Genomic DNA, 14948 nt, shown 5'->3' on the forward strand with positions numbered 1-14948 from the left:
CTTCCAGTCTCTGTAAGTTCCAGACCTTGAAGACTCACATTGTGCTGTAATAAAACATTTGGGGTTTGATTAAGCTCTAGAGAATACCACTTTCTGAAAAATGTATAGGAAACAGCCCATCTCCAAAAGTGACCCTCTTTCCCTACCTCACTCCAGGCAGAGATAATTATCATTCATTGAGGGGGTTTGGATACATTCCCATAAGCAAATATGTTTTGTAGGGGGCAATCCTCTTGGTTCTTTCCCATCCCCACCCCTCCCCCCACCACAGCAGAGAGGCCAGGCTTTCCCTAAAGATCTGGCTGATTGGAAACCCGCAATTCTCAAACTTGTTTGCCCTAGGATTTGTTCTGCACCCTATTTCCCCTTCCTCTGCTCCCTTCTGATCCAGGGCTATCACGAGCCACCAGCCAGCTGTGTGTAGCAAGGTTCAATCTCCCCAGCCAGAAGGCTATAGGAGGAAAGGAGCAGAAAGGAGAGTCTGTCCCTCCTCACAGTGCCCACCCACCTCTCTCTCCTCTCTCTATCTGTTGGCTATACCTCTGCAGTCCCAATTCCTGCCAGGGAGCCTCCCCAGGTCTCAGCTCCCACTGGGCTCTGGAAATACCACCTCCTGTCTTGCCTCACACCCCACATATGGTAGCAACTTCGGGTCTTGCCAGTATCCAGGTTGCTGCCCTGTATGTTCCCTTCATCTCTTCTGGTGCAGAAGTTTCTAGCATGGATTACGCTTTTCTGTGAGAATTCAAACTGTTGTTGTTGAGCCCCAGTCAGAAAGTGTTAAACTGATGAAAGTTCTATCTGGACCAACTTAAGGAGAGCCAAAGGGAGAGGCCAGGGAGCTTGGGAGGAAGACCAGGCTGTGACACAGAATCAGTGCTTCCTGTGCACATAAGCCAAATCATGTGACCCAGCCTCTCCAGTCTCCGAGCAGCCGGAGCTTCCAGATCCACGTCACCTCCATCAAGCAGTGACGTCAGTGGAGGAAGCAGGTGTCTTCCCTCCCTCCTCCCAGGCCTAAGGCATCTGGGACAGAGGCTGGCTCCCAACTCGGCCTCCTCCAGTCCTGCTTCCTCGGTTCCTCTGAGAGCAGCTGCCAGGAACAGCTTGGCCCATACAGAGGCTAGAGGAGGAGCCGCGTTTTGTGAAAGGCCAGGAAAGCCTAGGCTCCAGGTTTATGTGGCTCTGATATATTCTTGCCTTTGAACTGTCACATAGTCTGTGGCGTGCCATCAGTCTGCAGTAGAAGAGAGGTACCCCCAACTGCACAGGCCCTAATTGACATGTCTGTATTGGGTCCCTGCCAGGCACGAGGAAGTTATAGAGATGAATAAATGTAGGTCTCTGCCGTCCTGAAAAGTCAAGAATCTGGAATCTGGAATCCACCTGACCGGCTTAGGCTTGAATCCTGACTCCATCAGTTAGGATATACATAATCTTGCGCTAGTGACTCTTGCTTCCCAAGCCTCCTTGTGCTAGGTGAAATAGATACAGAAATGACCTCATCTCCTTCAGTCTTGGAGGCATTCAGGCAGTTTCCCATCTGAGCACACAGTGCCTACACTGGAGGTGATTTTTTTTTGTTTTATCACATAGATGCCTCTGTGTCTGTGTCTGTTGTTGGGGGGGGGGGGGGCAGTACTGGGACTTGAACTCAAGGCCAGAGCCCTGTCTCTTGGCTTTTTTTGCTCAAGGCTGGCACTCTAGCACTTGAGCCTTGAGCCACACCTCCACTTCCAGCTTTTTGCTGATCAGTTGGTGATAAGAATCTCAGACTTTTCTGCCCCAGGCTCACTTGGAACTTTGATCCTTTGCTCTCAGCCCCTTGAGTAGCTAGGATGACAGGTGTGAGCCACCAGCACCCGCCTTAAACACAGACCTTTGAATTGCTCATTGGAAGAGACAGGCATGCCTGTGTTTTCTTCAGGGGTGGAAGGGCATCTGAAGGCTGTCCATCCTTGCCATTTCTGGTAAATTATTCATACATCACCGAGTCTTCTGGCTCCACAGTGAGATAGGAAGGAAGCACGAGTGCTGTCTTTCCCATCTGGGAGAACTCCAGCAGCCTGACCTCTGGGGCACTCCCCCACCCTGGCTCCTCTTGGTCCCCTTAGCAGCCCTGAGGACACCCCTCTGAGCGCCGGATGCGAGCCCAGCTCCAAGGTTTGGAGAGTTTCCGGGACTGGCCCGGCCACATTGCGGCTGGGCTGTGTCTGGCAGCCCCACCCTTCCTGGCAGCCAGACCTCCTCCCGCAAGGACTTCTGAAAGCCCGCCAGCTCGGGGGAGGGAGAGGGGCCAGAGGGCAAAAGCAAGGTCCAGCCGAGTGGTGGAGAGCCAGGCCCCCATCCCTCCCCAGGCTTCCCTCTCCACCCTCCCCACCCTCCTGACTCTCCAGGCAGACCCTGGATGTGCCGAGTGCTCCCCCTAATGGGGGAAGGGATGATGTTCGACGCCTCTCGGCTGCCCTCCCTACCAACAGACGTGGTTGATGGACAGCAACCTGATTCCCCCCCCCCCCCCGCCCCTCCCTCCCCATGCCCTAGCCCATCACAGTTGAAAATGCCTTTCCATATCCCACGCTCACAATAACTTGGCGATTTTTGAGTGGGGCACATTCAAATGCACCCACTTTGCAGATGAGAGCACTGAGTCTGCTTTCTGGAAGCACTGGAATTTTTCATTCTGCTTCCCACAGGATTTCCTTGTTTTAATCAATGCACCACAGTCAAAGTTGGCAAAGGAGCCCATCCCTGGTGGCTTCATGCCTGCAGTCCCAGCTACTGGGAGATTCAGATTTGAGGCCAGGTGAGACTGAAAAATTTGTTAGGCTCCATCTCCAAAATTACCAGCAAAAGGCAGTGCTGGAGGCCTTGCACAGAGGCTAACACAATAGCCCAGCAAGCTTAAGGTCCTGAGTTCAAACTCCAGTATCACAAAAGAAAATGGACTACAGTTTATAGATCACTCAGCCTCTCCTACCCCATTCTGTACCAGTCAGCACACGATCTTGCTATCAGACTGGCTCTCTTTGGCTTCCAGCTGTCTTCACTAGAACCTAAGTGCCCACTTTGATGAAAAGCATTTCTGACTGACTGACTGATATCTTACTCCACATCTTACTCCCCTTCCACAGCAGGCCCGACCCCATCATTCTCCAGTAGAAAAAGGCATTCTGCTCCCAGTGGGGGTAGAGAGGGTTCAGAAAGTCACTTCCCAGATACCTCTACCACACAGCAGCTGGGCTGAGGCTCAGGGCCAGTGGGGAGTGATTTCCACCCACTGCAGAAGCCCTCAGGCTGCCCCCTGGAGAGATGGCCAGAGCCTGACAGCCCATCACCCCTGCCCCCACAGAGATGATTGGAGAGAGGCCATTTTGGAGCTACTCATTCCACAAGAAGGGGGAGGGTGACCCTTGCCCTGTCTTCTTCCCTGAAAACAAAGTGTTTCCTTTGAGCCCCTCAGAGACTGGCCTCCAGTACTGAATGCGGCCACATGTGACTGGGATGGGGAGGGTGAAAGGGGGCGGGGAGAGGGTCCCAGGTCCTTGGGCTAGTCCCCCAGAGGCCTGGCCTGGAGACCTTGGCTTGGAGTCTTTCCCAGGCTTGTAGGCCAGAAGCAGAGGAAGGCCTGCCGTCTGCCACCCATGGCCCAGATCCTGTCATGGGACAGAGCTGGGCCAGAGCTCAAGGACAGGACAGGCCAGCAGTGAGCTATGTTTTCTGGGAAGGCCGCCAATCCTTGTGCCCTCAGGCTTCCGGGCACTGAGGAGAGTGACAGGGCAGGCATCAGTCATCCTTAGCCTCCTCAGACACAGGCTGGGTGGCACACCCATGCTGGGGGAGGGGCAGAGAGACAAACACTCAGCTCTTTCCTTTGCACACTCACTCTATAAATAAACACTGATGCATAGAGGTGCTCAACGGAGGCATCTGGGCCTTGCCAGTCAATTCCCAAAAATGCACAATATCTCAATCTCTGATGCACATATAAGACATGCTAGATGGAGCCATCTGAGGGCCTGGGCACGGCATTCCATTTGGCCTCAACAATAAAGTGCTCTAAACCCTGGGTACTGTTGCCATCTTCCTGAAGGCTTGTGGTATGTCATTCTCCCTCTGAGCCTCAGTTTCCCTAGCTCTCCTATGGGACAGCTCTCCTGCTGTGTGAATGTGAGATGTCTGTGGATATTGCTCCTCCCTCTGATGGCTGCTTCTCACTACTCAAGAATTCCATGAAGTCTGTGTAGGGGGAAATGAAGGAAGAAATGAAAGCAGGAGAGTTTGAGCTGTTGACCAGTAGATTTAATGGGCTCCTACCAGGCACATTATCTGAAGCAAGTGAAGCTGCCAGAAGAGGCCATTGCCCACAGAGGACTGGACCAGGAGGGAACCGCCCTAGATGAGCCAGGAACTCATCTCTATCAGAACCTCCTGGTTCTCAGAGGATGCTGGGGCTCCCTCCCTTCTCTCAAGGCACTGAGGAGTCACATCTCCAAGAAAGCAAATGGAATGCTAGGGAGGATGGGGAAGAGGTCAAAGGGGTCCTAGGAGAAACAGTGAAAGGGGCTCAAGCAATTCAAATCACTCCAGAAGACTGCGTTCCAACAGTGAGAGGGGACTGGGATTGCATCTGATCCCACAGGCATGGGGGACCCATGCATGGACCCCACAGGAACATGGATCCCTAGGAGGGAGAGCTGCCTAAGAGCTGAGACTTCAAACAGACTACACTAGACAGAGTTGGTGAGCAGGGCCCTTCCAGGAGGGTGTGGAGAGGACACACATGGTGGTGAGGAGGAGATTCTAGAAAAGACTGGTGAGTCATGGATGTCTGCAGATCCTCCCTTCATCCTGGGGATTCTGGGCTCTTCTCTTCTCTGTCCCTGGGATTAATTAGCAAGCACCGCCTAAGAGGTTATTCAGAACACAAGCCCTTGGCCAGAGCTCACAGTTGGTGCCGCCCAAAACACTACACATCTTGTGCATATTACCTTGTACAGGAGGGGCGGGCATGTATGAGGGCAGGCAGTTTAAAGGGTTATAAATCGTTCGGTTCCCATGTAATATTATGTTGTGCGCGTGCACGTGTGCGTGCGCGCGCGCACACACACACACACACACACACACACAGAGTATGTCTCCTCTCACTGCATAAATAGAGCCGACATAGGCGCCTCACACTCACTGCCACAAAGCATGTGGATTTGCAGTGCCAGGAAAAACAAGTTCTTGAAAAGAACCCACCCTGAAATGTGGCCGGCCAGCTTTGCAGGGTTGGGTGGTCTTCTGGTTGCCACACACGAGTTTGGTGCATGGCATTCACCTGCCAAAATCCACACTGCTGTCACCCTGAGTCAGGAAGAGGGGAACAGGCTGAGTGGTGGCTGGTTTCTAAGAAAGCTGCTAGCAATTGTTGGGGGCTGGAACCCCATGACTGCAGCAGAACTTTCTATCTGTCCAGCTACCCTATCAGCCTGGAATTCAGCTAGCAGACAGACAGCTGCAGACCAGATGTCAGTGTAAGGAAATCCAGCAACCAAGAGTCCTGAATGGTCTTCATCTTAAAAAGGGAAACTCAGCCCAGATCCCCTGGAAAGTGTAGCTCTTCATGGAAGGGTCCTGGGTTCATTAAGGCAAATTGATAATGGAAGGATCAGATAACATTTTATCTCAATTTTCATCAGGGCCACAGTGAACAGTCCAGAGAACAGCATAGCTTTTCAGCGTGGCCAGACATTACCCAGAAGGGAAGCAGGAACTATGAAAGCAGCTGGATTCCCAGCAATGGGAAGCACCCTAGCCTAAGACCTTGCCACAGGCAAGTTGGTAACAGGCCATCCCCAGAATCACACCATGCCCTACTTCACGGGAAGGAGGCCTGCATTACCTTCGGAATCTGAGATCTACCTCCATGGCTTTGTCCCTTCCAGTTCTTCCGATGACCTTGCTGGACCCTGCAAGCTTGCTCCTGGTGGACAGGGAAGCTAAGGCTGTGGGTGCTGTCTCCCCAGCCCGTCTACCTTTTCTATCTTCCATAGTTGCCCCTCTGAGTCCTGCCAGTCCCAGCTTCCATGTTGCACCCAGGAAGCCTTGCTCACCTGAGATCTATACCCCTGCAGAGCACAGGCTGGTGTTTCCTTGTTTGCTTATGTTTGCGTCTGTATCTCTCACCTCACATTAAAATAGACTGTGGTGGGGACTCCACAGATGATTGAGACTCTCACAAACACTCTTTAATTCACTCCCCCCTCATTTGGTTGGTTGTGGGGCTTGAACTCTGAGCCTGGGCACTGTCCCTGAGCTCTTCAGCTCAAAAATAGCACTCTACCACTTGAGCCATAGCACCATTTCTAGTGGTTAATTGGAGACAAGAGTCTCATAGACTTAACTTACTTTAGTGCCCCGGCTGGCTTTGAACCGCGATCTTCAGTTCTCAGCCTCCTGAGTAGCTAGGATTATAGACGTGAGCCACCAGCGCCCAGCCTATATCACCTTTATAATAGCAAAATTGTTTAATATTTTAAAAATTACCAAGCTTAGAAAACTGAAAAATCAACTTACATTAAAAAAAGAAAAGACCCAGAATGGGGGGAAAAATCGCAAACAGCTCCAAGTTGATGGAGATAAATCTTCCATCTTGAATAGGATGTGTAAGGTTTGCTGAAAGGAAACCCACCACATGGTTCAGGCAGAAAAGAGTTTATTAAAGGCTGGGAGTTTGACCTAGTGGTAGAGCGCTTGCCTAGCATGCATGACAACCTGGGTTTGATTCCTCTGTACCACATACATAGAAAAAGTCAAAAGTGGTAGGGCTCTAGCCTTGAGAAAGCCCAAGGACAGTGCTCAGGCTGAGTTCAAGCCCCAGTACTGGCAAAAAAAAGGAGTTTATTCTAGAGCAAACTCTCCCCTCACCTGCAATGAGGATCTGTGCAGAAAAGGGGAAGGAAATCAAGAAAAAGGGAAAAAGAGGAGGGACTTGCATTGAGCTGGATTATTACAGGGAACAGCTGGAGGTTGGGACCACAGTGGATGCAGAAGTGATCTGAGAGCCTGGGGAAACTCTCACTGTCCAAGGGAGGTGTGACCAGGGCAGTTTAGGAAATGACCTCAGCAGATGAGGAAGCAACCTGAAAGCTAGGGATCCTCTGCTCACTCAGTCAGGTGACTGACAGGTGATAACTGGTTTTAGGCTGGTGAGGAGGAAGGGGGTAGGAGCTGTTCTCCCAGGCAGACCAAACAATATGGAGCTTTCCTTTGCAAGACTTGCATAAACCCTGCCACCCTGAACCAACTCATCTATGCTTTGTGTTCACAGGACTTGACAGGGAACTGAGGACGAAGTCCTGTCCTGATCTGTGACCCAGCAAACAGGACCTCCTAAGCATCACTCTGCTTGGCTTCCCTTCTCACTTGCACAGGGAAAGCTCGGGAATGGGCTGACAGTCTTCCTTTTCTGGCACTGCTGCTCTGCTTCCTCCTCTCCCACTCTGAGGATCTTCCTTCTCTGCTTGTGGCCAGTTGCTTTTTGCTTTTGAAAAGAATTGCTAACCGGGACAGCCTGGGGATTCTGAAATATGCAGGGGGGTGTTTAGAGACAGAAAACCATAGACTGGCCTCCCCAACAATGGTACTGCTGAAATCCAGGCCACCTCCAAGATGCAAACTGTGCCAGACATCTTGGAGATACTGGATGGGTTCTGCCCTTCAAGTGTTCTCAGGCCAGGAAGATGGAGATGATGATGACGACTCACTAGACAGCTCATGGCGCACTTACTAAATACTGGGGAACCTATAGTAAAGAAAACCTGACCGCAGGCAGGGCTCTTGTGGAGAATATATCAATAACAGTTTCCATACTCAGTTTTATATCCTGTGCAAGGGAAAAGGCAGGTGAAGAGGAAAGGGCAAGGAGAAGTTATAAACAGACCTGGAGGCCCAGCATGAGGGCTGGGAAACAGTGGGCCAGGACAAGCTAGGGTCAGCCTTGGTGAGAGGTTCGACAGGAAGGGCCTCAGGCAGAGGGCAGCAGGTTGGTGTGAGCTGGCTGGATCCAAGCTTGCAAAGAAAGCTGGAGAGGCTGGAGAGAGATGGGATGATGCAGCAGGCAGGAAGAAAAACATCTAGGTAGGCAGAAGGCTGGAAGAATACTCCCCTACTGGCAAGTAGCCTATGCTACTGCTGGGGAAGCTGTAATGGCTGAAGCTGGGATTTCCAAAGAGTTTGCACGATCCCACCAACCTTAGGGAATGGCTGAAATGAGGGAATGCAGGAGAATGGCGAGGGAATGGTGGGGATGGCACCTTTCGTCTCCTCCCGCCTCCCCACGAAGCCCTTTTCTAACTCCTCTGCAACCCTACTTTCTCCTCCTCCACCCTCTGTTCTCACTGCTTCTCCTGGAGATCCTATCAGGAGCAAAAGCTTCTGGAGAATTCTACAGTCAGCTGCGGGAGAGGGAGCACAGAACAGCCCATCCAAGAGACAGACTCCACCTTGCACTGGCACACTTGCACACGCATTCACTGTCCTCACTGCCCTTCCCCTGGAGTCACCCCCATTCCCTGGAACCTCAACATCTGGACATGAATGGACAGCAGGACCCTCTCTAGAAGGATGAAGGGGAGCTCTGGGCTCTGTGAAGCAGTGGCTGGTCATGAATTTTTTTTTTCCCTTTGAGAAAAAACATACCCCCTGCTCCAATCAGCTGCCTGACAGACCCTTGGCCTGTTATTACAGACACCAGGCCTGGTCTTGCTGGGTTAGTTGACAGGCAGCCAAGTTGACAGAAACAGAGAGCTCTTCCAGGCTCTGCCTCCAGATGGAGTCCCTCCCCTCTGGGCCTCAGTTTCCCAGTGTGTAAAAGAAGAGGCCAATGGTTGATTGTAAGATACCTATTGTGTGTGACCTTTCCTCTCCAGGCTGTGAGCCATGCCTGCCTTCCACCCTCCTGACCTGTCTGTCCCCCTCACATCATGGGGAAGAGGAATGAAATGTAAGTCACAGCTCACTCAATGACTGACGGGATGAAACCACTTCCTGCCACCCTCCCGCCTGCCAGAGCAGCCCACGGGGCCAGGTAAGGTGTCAGCAACTGCCAGTAGCTCACAACGTTGGCTGCTTGGCAAGAGTTTCAGCCAAGTCCACCCCCTTTCCCTCTCTCCCTTCACTGCTCTTGGATGGTTTTCAGGATTTCCTGACTCAGCAGCACTCCTACTGGTGGGGTCCCAGACAACCTCTGCAACTTGAGAAAAGAACCTCCAGCATTCCCCACCCCTCATCTGCCACTGGCAGCTGGGGGCGCACAGCCCTGGGATGAAGGGACCCCTGGGGCAAGGAACCGAGGGGGCCAGGGATGCTGCCTCTGAGTAGGTTCTCCAGGACAGCCATGGAACCTGGATTGGAAGGCAGCTGAGAGAGGCAAAAATAAGGGACTGGAAAGATGACACCTGGTCAGAAAAGTAAGAAGGTCTTAAAGGCAAGAAAACTGGCCAACTCTGCAGCAGGGAAAGCACAAAAAGGGTGCCTCCTGCCCAGCTAGCCTCGCAGGTCCTCCCTCCCCCTAGAATTCCAACCCCAGCGCGGATAGAGATTCTAGTCTCTGGTTAAACCTCAGCATCAAACTCCAAGCACATACTCCATCTCCCTCCTTCTCCCCAACCCCACCATGTTCTTCCAGGGAGGAAGGCAGAGCTGACTCTGTCACAAAAGGCCAGGCCCTAGTGGCCCCTGACCCTAGCACAGACAGAGCCCATTTAATACACAGTGGGGACAGCAGGCTTAAGGGCTCAGGGTGGGGTGGCTGGTTCCCCCTCCCCCGTCACCCCCTGCCCAGGGAGGCCTCGGCTCCAGGCCCAGCAGGGTTGGCAGCAGCTCTTCTTGGCTCCACAAACTCCCTTGGAAGCAAGTCTGCTACTCACGTCTCTCCTCAGTTGGCTGACAAGTGGGAGCTGTTGGCTCCAGTCCTCCTTTTGCTTCTTAACTTCTCTCTTTTCTTTGGTCTTCTTTCCCCGCCTCCTCCTCCTCCTCCTCCTCCTCCTCCTCTTCTTCTTTCTCCTCCTCTTCTTCCTCTTTCTCCTCTTCCCCCTCCTCTTTTTCCTCCTCCTCCTCCTCTTCTTCTTTCTTCTCCCCTTCTTCCTATATCTCCTCCTCCTCATCCTCTTCTCCTTTCTCCTCTTCCTATTTTTCCTTTTCCTCTTCCTGCCCCTTTTCTTTTTCTCCTCCTCTTCCTTGTCTTCTTTGTTTCTCCTCCTCCTCCTCTTCTTCCTCTTTCTTCCTTCTCCTCCTCTTCCTCCTCCTTCCCTCTCCTCTTCTTCCTCCTCCTTCCTTTTCCCCTTCCTCCTCTGTTTCCTCTTCCTGCCCCTTTTTTTCCTCCTCTTCTTCCTCCTCCTCCTCGTTCTCCTTCTCCTCCTTCTTGCTGGTAAAAAAAGGTTCTACAAAATATAGTGCAAACCTTTTTTAAATGTGTTAACTTCGTTAGAAACTCTTTAGAAAAGCAAAGATACAGTAAGTTGCGATGGCCCCCAACCCTCAATATCCACCTACCACTTTCTTCTGAAAAAAGCTTACATAGCTGGTGGCTCACAACTATAATCCTAACTACTCAGGGGGCTGAGATCTGAGGACCTCAGTTTGAAGCCAGCTTGCTCAAGAGACCATGATGCTCTATCTCCAATTAATCACCAAAAAGCTGTGGCTCACCAAGTAGAGTGCTAACCTTGAGTGAAAAAGTTGAAAGACAGTACCCAGGCCCTAAGCTCAAATACTAGTACTGGCGTGCTGAGTGCTTGCCTGTGAGTACACACACAAGACTAACACAGACCTTTGCCACAGAGTCTCAAGCTGCTGACTGGGCAGAGGTTACCCACCAAATTCCAGGGCCACTCTGCGACTCCAAAAAGAGAAGGACATTTCCTAGGCCATGCAAGGGTCCTATAATCAGTTCTGCCAATGAAGCCCTCTGGGCACTCAGTAGCACTTAGGGGAGAAAGTTCATCTTTCTGCTGTGCAGTTTCCCTTGGGCCCTGGCAACTTCACAGAAGCCTCACTGAGCCAGAGCTCAGTTATAATCAGAGCTGGAGAACTGCTTTCCCTCCTAGTCTCTTCTCTAAACAAAAGACAGATAGCCACTAGTGCTACTCAAGAGCACTAGTCACGAGTCAAAGCCAGCCTATTCAGGAAAGTCCATTGGATTCTTATCTCCAAGTAACCACCCTAATGTCTGAAGTGGAAGAGTGCTACCATTTAGCAAAAAATGCTAAGGACAGCACTAAGGCCCTGAGTTCAAACGCAGTACTGGCACAAGAAAGGAAGAAAGAAAGGAAGAAAGAAAGAAAGAAAGAAAGAAAGAAAGAAAGAAAGAAAGAAAGAAAGGAAGGAAGAAAGGAAGGAAGAAAGGAAGGAAGAAAGGAGGAGAGAGAGAGAGAAAGGAGGGAAGGAAGGAAGGAAGGAAGGAAGGAAGGAAGGAAGGAAGGAAGGAAGGAAGGAGATAAAGGGTGAATAATTTTGAAATATATCTTGACTATATGTAAAGCAGCATAATGTTCTTCAGTGAAATTTGTTGATCAGTATAGTGGGAGATCAGTATGGTGGGAGAGAGAGAAACAGGATCTGTTGGAGAAGAGTGAAAGATTCTGAGGATAGTCAAAGTCAACATTTGCATGTATAAAAATATGATAATAGGCCGGGAGTTTGGCCTAGTGGTTAAAGTGCTTGCCTAGCATGCATGAAGACCCGGGTTCAATTCCTTGGTACCACATACATAGAAAAAAGCCGGAAATGGTGCTGAGGCTCAAGTGGTAGAGCTCTAGCCTTGAGAAAGTCCAAGGACAGTGCTCAGGCCCTGAGCACTATATATATATATATGATAATACAAATTTTTGGAGCTGTTCTAGGAAAGGAATGTGATGGAAGGGATAAGATTGATTGGAACACATCCTGAACATGCGTGAGAATGTCATACCAGCCATCTAACCTGCCCTTCTTCCTCTCCCCAACAAGAAGGAGGAGTAGTTGCTGCTGGGGATCCAAGCATTCTGCAAACAGCACCTGCTTAAACATAGCAGCACCCTTTCAGGTACATAGTATCCCTTCATATAACAAAGAGACGTCATTGTCAAGGCCAAACAAGGAAGAAATGGGGCCGGAATTCAAACTTGGGTCTTATGACTCCAAAATCTAGCCTGCCTCTACTGCCCTTGGGCTGCCATGCGTGAAGCCCTGTGGAACTTCCCCTATGGAGGGGGAAGGCACTGTCCGGAGTGAGTGAAGTCAGATGCTCAGTGGAGTTTTGTGCAATCTCTGATTTGGGGGAACTCTTTGGATGCTCAGCCATACTGTAAGTTTAACAGTCCTGAGACAAACAGGAATAATAGATTCTAGTCTACCTTAAAAATCCCTCCTGGGGGGCTGGGAGTTTGGCCTAGTGGTAGAGTGCTTGCCTAGCATGCACGAAGACCCAGGTTCAATTCCTCAGTACCACATACATAGAAAAAAGCCAGAAGTGGTGCTGAGGCTCAAGTGGTAGAGCTCTAGCCTTGAGAAAGTCCAAGGACAGTGCTCAGGCCCTGAGCTCAAGCCCAGGACTGGCAAAAAAAAAAAAAAAATCCCTCCTGGGTCTCTTCGCATGCCTCCCATAGGACTAGGTGCCAAGGCAAGCTTACATGATCCTTGGTTCCTGATCCTCACTGGGATCCAAGAGGAAATGAATGGACATTGGAAAGGCACATTGGCTTCTTCTGGACTTCTGCAGCTAGAGGTGGAAACAGGTCATGGCACGATGGAGAAGGCATGGTCACAGCATAGCTGAGGGCTACAGTTGGCATTCCTAGCATGTTTCGGGTCTGCTCCCTGCTCTGGTGGCCAGTGCAGCCATGTGTCCCAGTCAGATCCTCACCATGGAAATAAAGTCAATAGAAGAGTTCCAGCCCCTGGACCAAAGGCCTCAGACTTGAGGAGCCTGCAGCCCTTATCACTCATGAATCCCAGGGTGAAGATGCAACCTACCAAACGTTGGCAGAGTCATAGCAGCAATGGGTAAGGGAATGTGCCCATCCATGATGGGCAACCAACAGCAACCATCCTATCATAACTGTCTTCTCAATTAACATTACACAGCGAAGCCACCATGCCCATGGCTACAGGTGATCTCACTGACAACCAGAATGCTATTTCTGGCTGAGGCTACATCTGCCTAGCACATAGAGAAAAACATCTATGGCTCTGAGGGCTCCAGCCTGTGCCTGTGTGTCAAACCTACCACCCTTTCTTCAGGCCATGTTTAGATTTGTATTGTGCCTCTCCCACTGTCATGTGCCCCTGGGTTCTGTAACCCTCATGACTCTTACTCATGGGGCTAGTGGCTAGGGGAAATGCCTTGGGGAAGAATCCAGGCAGCCAAGACCTCAGAACAAAGCTACAGAGCCAGAAGCTTCCTGATGCTTACCTGCCTGTCCCAGCCTCACTTGCAGGCATTCAGCTGTGGAATTAAATGTCTGCGGAAGTCAACAGACACGTGCACACATGCCTGCAGACCACAGCTCACCGTCAGCCCCTCTCCAGCTCACCCCTTCCCTTAGAATGACTGATGCTCTGACCTGCTGGATTTCACAGGACTCAAGGCTGGAGTCTTGCTTTGTTCTTGACTTAAAAACCACTGACACTAGATCCAAACCCCATCTGTAGCAAGTATCAAAGAACTTTAGAGCTGAACTGGGCTTTCCATTCTATAGCTGGGGTCCAAATCAAGGACTTGATCATCAGAAAGGAATGGGGGCAGTGTCAGGCACATCAGGAGTAGTCTCCTCCATTTGTAAAAGAAGCAGTAAATCGGAAGCCCTGTGAACTGACCCTGAACAATGGCATGGGAGATGAACACAAGGATGCCACAGAAAACTCAGCCATCCAGTACTTCTTGGGACATTTTCGCTTGGTCCTGGCTGCAGAATTCCAGCCTCATTCATTCCTCTTGGGTCCTGCACATGAAATCAACTCTTAAAGAGTTCAGTAGTAAATTCCTAGCCCTCATTTCAACCGGTAACTGTCTGTTTTCTCCTTGGTTTTTGGCAGAAAGCTGAATGACCAGTGACAATGTCAAGCTGGCCTTCTCTGACCTCCTCTTGCTATAGATGACAAAAGTAATGGGAAATACAGAAGATCTGAACAAAATTGAGGCAGAGAAAGAGTTCAATCCCACAGGAGTCTCAGGCTTAGATAATCAAGGGCTGCTCTTGACAGTTACCAAAATGTACTAAAATCCAGGCCAATCAACCAGGTTTTGTTTATTCATTTATTTTTATTTGTTCAACTTCCTTGCTTGGCTGCTGCTCTATTACTTGAGTCACTCCTTCAGCTGACCTTTTTGCTGCTTATTTTGGAGATGAAAATCTCTCAAACTGTTCTACCCAGGCTAGCCTCAAACCTTGATCTTCCCAATCTGACCCTCAGTCCTCTAGAGTCAAACCTCCCGAGTAGCTAGGATTACAGTGACAAGCCACCAGTGCCCAGCAGTCAAGCTGTCCTTAAAAGCTCTAAATGATAAACAGAGAGGGGAGGGAGGGTCATCATTTTTGGATAATAATGAGTACTGGCATTTTCTGGGGAGCTTTGTGAAAATACAGATTCCTAAGTCCCTCTCAAGACTCAAGGGACTGGATGAGGACACAGCCACCTTTATTCTGACAAGCTTCCACCTGCCTGTGATTCAGATATAGTGGAAGGGAATCCAGAACAGCCAGCCTGAGGCATTGAGGAAATTATGTTGTCTTTAACAGTGTTATCTGAGGTCCCTCATCACAACCAGGCTATGCAACCTCAGGCTAGTGGAGCAAGAGTCTCTGCTTACTGCCACTGCAGTGTGAGATCCAACAAAAGCCCTAAATAGAAACCCCTAAATGGTGGCAAGAGACCAGGCCACAGTGTACAGCTATACCCCCAGCAGTGAGCTGGCTGACGGG

The sequence above is a fragment of the Megascapheus bottae genome, chromosome 1, assembly GCF_031878675.1.
Source record: "Megascapheus bottae isolate mThoBot1 chromosome 1, mThoBot2.hap1, whole genome shotgun sequence".
Classification (NCBI taxonomy): Eukaryota; Metazoa; Chordata; class Mammalia; order Rodentia; family Geomyidae; genus Megascapheus; species Megascapheus bottae.